The sequence below is a fragment of the Nuphar pumila genome, chromosome 5 (assembly GCF_984573655.1).
Source record: "Nuphar pumila chromosome 5, dmNupPumi1.hap1.1, whole genome shotgun sequence".
In the NCBI taxonomy this organism is placed as follows: domain Eukaryota; kingdom Viridiplantae; phylum Streptophyta; class Magnoliopsida; order Nymphaeales; family Nymphaeaceae; genus Nuphar; species Nuphar pumila.
In genome coordinates, this window is record NC_143253.1 from 56,712,323 (window position 1) to 56,719,199 (window position 6,877).

The following is a 6,877-nucleotide window of genomic DNA, read 5'->3' on the forward strand; positions in this document are numbered from 1 at the left end:
AATCTAAAATGAACTGAGCATTTTCCTTCTTGACATTTATTGAAGCCCACTGACCAATCTTGGGAAAACCACAAACTGCAGGGCCACACTAAGGACGCAAGGCGACAATATGCTCCCACATCCAGGCCTACAAAAAAATATATTAGTAAGACTATAACCTTCAACGAGCTTAGTCTATAAGTACTAAATATATAATAAACAAATACCTGAACAAATGGCCAAAACCCTCTGACGATTTTTGTACCCTTACTCGCACAGTATAGTTGACTATACAAGTGTACGAGCATAACAGCACCCCATGCCCAGATGTCGACTTCATCTAAGTCTTCCAAAAACTCCAGCCACAAGTAACTTATTCTCGAACCAGAACAATCGAAAAATATTGTATGTCCAAAAAAATAAAGAAGGAAGTCGTACAACTCTTGGTCAACTGCTTCAGTAACTTTTATCGACGAGAAATTGCTTTCACCAGAAATACACTCGCGTCATTCCTCCATCGATATTCCTAGAAGGGCCGAGCAATTGTCCCTTGGGTTATAGTTTGAATCCTGTGTTCGGACAACACTTCCATGACACTTAAGACCCGTAATCTGTGCCACATCTTTTAGGGTCATGGTGATCTCAAAACCCCCAAACTGGAATATGTTCGTCTTATGGTTTCACTTATTGACCAGGTGGGTCATGGTGTTCCAGCAATTTTCAAAATAATGTTGGTCTGGAAGGCTGTTGAAGTGCGTCTTTCGTAATCGATCATTCTGATATTCACTCAGCTTTCTATACCACGATAGAACTACAGGCCACTAACATCGCCCTTTCATCTTTTCACCTACTGCTCTGCTTCTCTTATGATGTGCCTGTAACACAAAATTTTAAATCACAATTAATTGCTATACATAGTAATCACTATCACGGTAATCACTATTGCAGTAATCGCTATACAGAGTAATCACTATACATAGTAATCACCATCACAATAATCGCTATACAGAGTAATCACTATACATAGTAATCACTATACATAATAATACCTACTACAGTACATCACGACATTTAGTAGTAATTAACGTACTTTGGTCACACTTTTCTCCTCTTCATCCCTTCCCTTCCTTTGCTTTTGTACTTCTTCCTTCCTTTGCTCTTTCGCGTCCATCCTCTACTTTTTTCTATCCCTTTCTTTCTCTTCCTTCTCCTACTTTTTCCTTTCCCTTTCCTTCTTTTCCTCCTATTTCTTCCTTTCTCTTTCCTTCTCTTCCTCGTCCTCCTCCTTCCTTTGTCTTTCCTTCTCTTCTTCGTCCTCCTCCTTTCTTTGTCTTTCCTTATCTTCTTAATCCTCATTCTCCTTCTTTTGTCTTTCCTTCTCTTCCTTATCTTGAATCTTCTTCCTTTGCCTTTCATCTTCCTTCTTCTTCAATTGTCTTTGCTTCTCTTCCTCCTCCTTCTTCTTCAATTGTCTTCACTTTTCTTCTTCCTCCTTATTATTCCTTTGCTTTAATTTCCTTCTCCTCCTTCTTTTGCCTTCGCTTCTCTTCCTCATTCTCCTTATTATTTCTTTGCTTTTCCCTCTCCTCCTCCTTCTTTTGCCTCCACTTCTCTTCCTCCTTCTCCTTATTCTTTCTTTGCTTTTCCCTCTCCTCCTCCTCCTTTTGCCTTCGCTTCTCTTCCTCCTCCTTATTCTTTCTTTGCTTTTCCCTATCCTCCACCCTTTCCTTCTTTTGCCTTGATTTCCTTTGCTTTTTTTCATTATCCTTCTCCTTCCTTGCCTTTTGCTTCTCTTCGTCATCCTTTTTCTTCTTTTTCATTTGTACTTCTTCCTCATCATTCTTCATTGGATTATCATCTTCAATATCTGGCGGATTAGGTTCTGCACTATACTTTACCAACAATTGCTCCCTTTCTTTATCATTCCCAATCGTCATTATTCTGTAGTATGCTTCTAATTGCTTATACAAAGCATACTATTCGACAATTTTGTCAAGAGATTTTTCCTCTAATGACAAAGTGTTTCTTCTCTTACGAATGTAAGCCACTGGTAACATTCACAACATAAAAACTCACCGAGACGACAAAGTGTGCTCTGACGAAAGAAGACAAAGCGTTAGATTTTTTGTGGAACGTTTAAAGGAAAATATTATGAAAAGCTCCTTTTATAGCAGAGGAGTTTAATGGTTATGACACCCACCAAAGATTATATAATAAAATAACATATACCTTTAAGTGGTTCATGTTTTAGGCAGTTTACGCAATGACGTCTTTGTTGGCCACAAATTGATATGGAAATTTCTGTTGATAGCTTATAAATCGATATACAGAATCAGGATAGAAATCAATATTAAGAATCAAAATAATATCTTAAATAGATATCAAGAATCATCATAGAAATCAATATTAAGATTCAGAACAATATCTTAAATCGATTTGGAAATTCATATTGATATCTTACAAAATTGATATTTAGAATCAAAATAATATCTTAAATCGATATAAAGAATCAAAACAATATCTTAAATCGATATGTAAATTCCTATTGATATCTTAAAAATCGATATTTAGAATCAAAACAATATCTTAAATCGATATTAAGAATCAGCATAGAAATCAATATTAAGATTCAGAATAATATCTTAAATTGATTTGAAAATTCGTATTGATATCTTAAAAATCGATATTTAGAATCAAAATGATATCTTAAATCGATACTAAGAATCAAAACAATATCTTAAATCGATATGGCAATTCCTATTAATATCTTAAAAATCATTGTAATGATTAGTCAATTTACCTTTGTTATAAAAATATTGTCATAGTATAACACAAATCGATGATCAAATATTATAGAAATCGATATGGAAATTCCTTTTGATAGCTTATAAATCGATGTACAGAATCAACATATAAATCAAGGGTTTAGGGTTTAGGATTAGGGTTTAGGTTTAGGGTTTACAGTTGAGGTTTAGGGCTTAGGGTTTTAGGGTTTGGGGTTTAGGGTTATGGTTAGGGTTTAAGTTTATGGTTTAGAGTTTATGGTTTAGGGTTTAGGTTTAGGATTTAGGTTTAGGTTTAGGTTTAGGGTTTAGTTTTAGGTTAGGGTTTAGGTTTATGGTTTAGTGTTTAGAGTTTAGGGTTTAGGGTTTAGGGTTTAGGGTTAAAGGGTTTAGGGTTTAGGGTTAAAGGTTTAGGGTTAAAGGTTTAGGGTTTAGGGTTAGGGTTTAGGCATTAGGGTTTACAGTTTAGGGTTTAGAGTTAGGGTTTAGTAAGATATTAAGGGTTTAGGGTACATGGTTAGGTATAATAATATATTATGGGATATATGTACCGATTTTTAAATATGAAGTGCTTTCTAGTGTCGATTTGTTAGATATTGTATTATGTAATTGAAAACTGTGCATGAGGGATTTACATTATAGCGACATGAGGTGGTCATTTGCGTATTCAAATCATTGCTCATTTAATGATTTCTATGCAAATTGCTTCAAAGCTTCATACCTGTAATTAAATAGCTGTCACGTGAATCACTATCATCAACAAGTATAAATCACTATTTCATCAAACGTATAAATCATTCCTGCTTTAAACGTATAAATTGTTGCTTCAAACGTACAAATCGATATAGAAAATTCACCCTTCATAAGTACATATCGTTGTAACATTTGGGCTTCAACAGTAAATGTCGTTCCACATCTCGCTCGTTGTCAAAAATCGATATGCCTTGTGAGACCTAGATTCCGGTTGACGATTTATGCAATTTACGCAATGATGTCTATGTCAGCCACAACAATCTGCCTTTGTATAGAAAATATTGGAATAGTATAACTCAAATTGCGGTTGTAGTAACATACTATCGATTTGTGAGATATTGTTTTGTTTGTTAATATTGATTTGTAAGCTATTTTGTTGAATTTTCGTATTGTTTTGTAATATATTATGCGATATGTATATCAATTTGTAACATATTATGTGTTTGCTAGTGTCGATTTGTAAGATATTTGTATTATGATATTGAAACGTGTGCGTGCGACATTTATACTGTTGTGTGATTGCGGTGATGATTTGCATATTCAAATTGTTGTTCATTTAGCAATTAAAATTGAAATCACTTCACAGCGTCGTAGTTGTCATTAAATCGTTGTCACGTGAATCACTATCATCAACACACATATACGATAAGTTGTTTCTTTTATTGGCACGGTAAATAACAACTCGATGCATAGTATAGTGCGATGCAACTGACGATCATGACAGATAACATGGAGAATGATGTGCAAGTAGATTTAATTTTGCATGGTCGGTAGGAAGAAATCCTTTTGCTTCATAAGTGCGCGTGGTTTTCATTCTTTTCCTCCTTCTTTTGCTTTTCCTTCTCTTTGTCATCCTTCTTATTATTCATCATCATCTTTAGTTCTTCCTCATCTTTCTTCGTTTGTTTTTCATCTTCAATATCTGATGGATCAAGCTCCACATAATAAATATCCAATAATTTGTTCCTGTCTTTTTCATTCTCAATGTTCATTATATTTTGGTACTTTACATAACCCTCATATATATCGGATTGGCAGATGATTTCTCCAAAAGTCATCCCCTCTAACGACAAAGGCTTTCTTGTCTTACGAATTGTAGTCATTGCTAACTTGCAAAACACATAAATTTAATTGCATCATTATATGTTACAACTGCCTCCCCAAGTATATATTATTACAAATTATCACATTCATTACACAATCACCAACATTACAAGTCGTTGTGATATTTGGCTTCATAAGTAAACATCGTAGTACGATTTAGCAAAATTAAGTACAAATCAAGGTAATTTTATAATTACACATTGCTACGGCATCAAACATATAAATTGTTGTTGCTTTAAACATACAAATCGTTGTATAAATCACACCCTTCATAAGTACATATTGTTGTAACATTTTGGCTTCATAAGTAAACATCGTAGTACGATTTAGCAAACTTAAGTACAAACCGTGGTAACTTCATAAATCATAAATACATATGTCTACAGCTTCAAACTTATAAACCGTTGCTGCATCGAACGTACAAATCGCTGCTTCAAATGTACAAATCATTATAAAAATCGAACCCTTCTTAAGTATATATCATTGTAAATCATAAATTGCTACTGCATTAAATGTATAAATCGTGGTTGCTTTAAATATATAAATCATGAATCATAAATCGTAAATCGCTACTGCTTGAAACATATAAATTGCTGTTGCATCGAACAAATCGTTACTGCATTAAATGTATAAATCATTGTTAAATTCAAAATTACAAATTGTTGTAGAAATTTATCCCTCATATCGTTGTAATGTTTGTCCTTCATAAGAACAAATCGTGCTAACTATTTTTCGATGCCCAAAAGGTGGATAGGTACAAATCGATTTGTTTCAATATGAAAATAGGTGTTATTTGGCATGAATAATATAATCAGTTGTAAGATTTAGCATTCAAATTTACAAATTGATTTGTTTACATAACGAAACCTTAAACAAAACTCACCAGAAGGACATAAGTTTTGCTAATTCGATAGTGGAGGAGAAACACCTAGAAGGTAGATGTAGCCGATGGTGGCAATGGTGCTTCAACTATGCTTCGATGGCAGTAGACGACAAAAAGGGGTACTTCGACAGTAGCAGATGACGACAAAGGGGTGCTCCAGCAATAGCAGACGACGACAAATGGTGATCCCACGACAGCAGACAACGTCAAAGGCTGCATCGTCAAAGTGAGCTCCTGTTACAGCAGGTGGTGCATCATCAAAGGGTGAGCCAGAATGTTTAGGGCGACATATTGCGAGGAGCTCTTGTTAAAGCAGAATTGTTTACTCCTTAGGGAAAAAACGATGATGATTTTAACCCTTTCTCTCTTCTGGCGGGAGGACATTTTTGTCCTTTACTCGAAACGTTGTTTCATGGTGCTAATGGCCGGAGAGGGTACTTAAGTCTTTGCAAACAAACCAGACTTTGATGCTAAGTGATGCCGACACACACGGGGAAACGAGCCCCATGTGCTTACATACGTGGCGCTCATTCAGACCCGAAAACACGCACCTGCATGTTCTAGGGGAGAACATATAACCTGCTTTAGAACAATCGGAAGTTGAAAAGGATATATTGCATGCATGGAAGGTATGACGCTAGCCTGTCACTAATTATATATACCGTATAGGAAGTCATGGGCTATAAATTTTGAGCAAGGATTTGTATATCTTTGTTAAAATATAATGTGTTGATTCAAACTTTCATATCTTTATTAAAATATGATGCATTGATTTTAACATCCTCATTCTAAAGATCAAGCACTCGTGACTCGTGTGTGAACTAGGCATTTCTAAAACTGGTTTTTAGCAAATCTAATACCCTGGGTATGAATATGGTGAATTTTCTAGGAATCAACTAGTAGAGGGTATACTTTTAATGAAAAAACATGTTTTTTTTATACTTGAATATTTATCAAAATTCTAAGTCTTTGATTTTCATGCCTTAAAATTTCTTGTTTAGGCATCATAATTGGATGATTCAAGAGCTGGTCCCTATAAAACTAAGTTTGTGGAGCGAGCCCTTTCATTAATCTCCTCAAGTAGGATTCAAACCTATGACCAATCAGTTAACAACCAACCGCTCTACCATTGAGCCACTGAGGAACAACGAAAGATTAGATCAAATAGAGTTTAACTCCCGTTCTCAACACATGACCAATATGAGCCAACTTCAAAGAAGATGCTAGCGCAGATTATCCGTTCTGGCACACGTAGGCGAAAGTCGTAGCTTGCTTTAAAATGCTATAAAAAATCATGCAGTTGCGGAAGCTAGCTGCTTCAAAAGAAGGTGCTAGCGCTTTCATATGGTCAGATTTAAGAGAAAAGAAGAAAAAA

General features: G+C 34.9%; 1 non-coding gene across 1 annotated transcript; it reads right to left on the minus strand.

The window, feature by feature from the left end:
• Nucleotides 1-6,574: 6,574 nt before the first annotated feature.
• On the minus strand, nt 6,575-6,646 carry TRNAN-GUU (transfer RNA asparagine (anticodon GUU)). Its single transcript has one exon. It is a non-coding gene; the product is annotated as a tRNA-Asn (tRNA).
• Between the last annotated feature and the right edge of the window lie 231 nt (nt 6,647-6,877).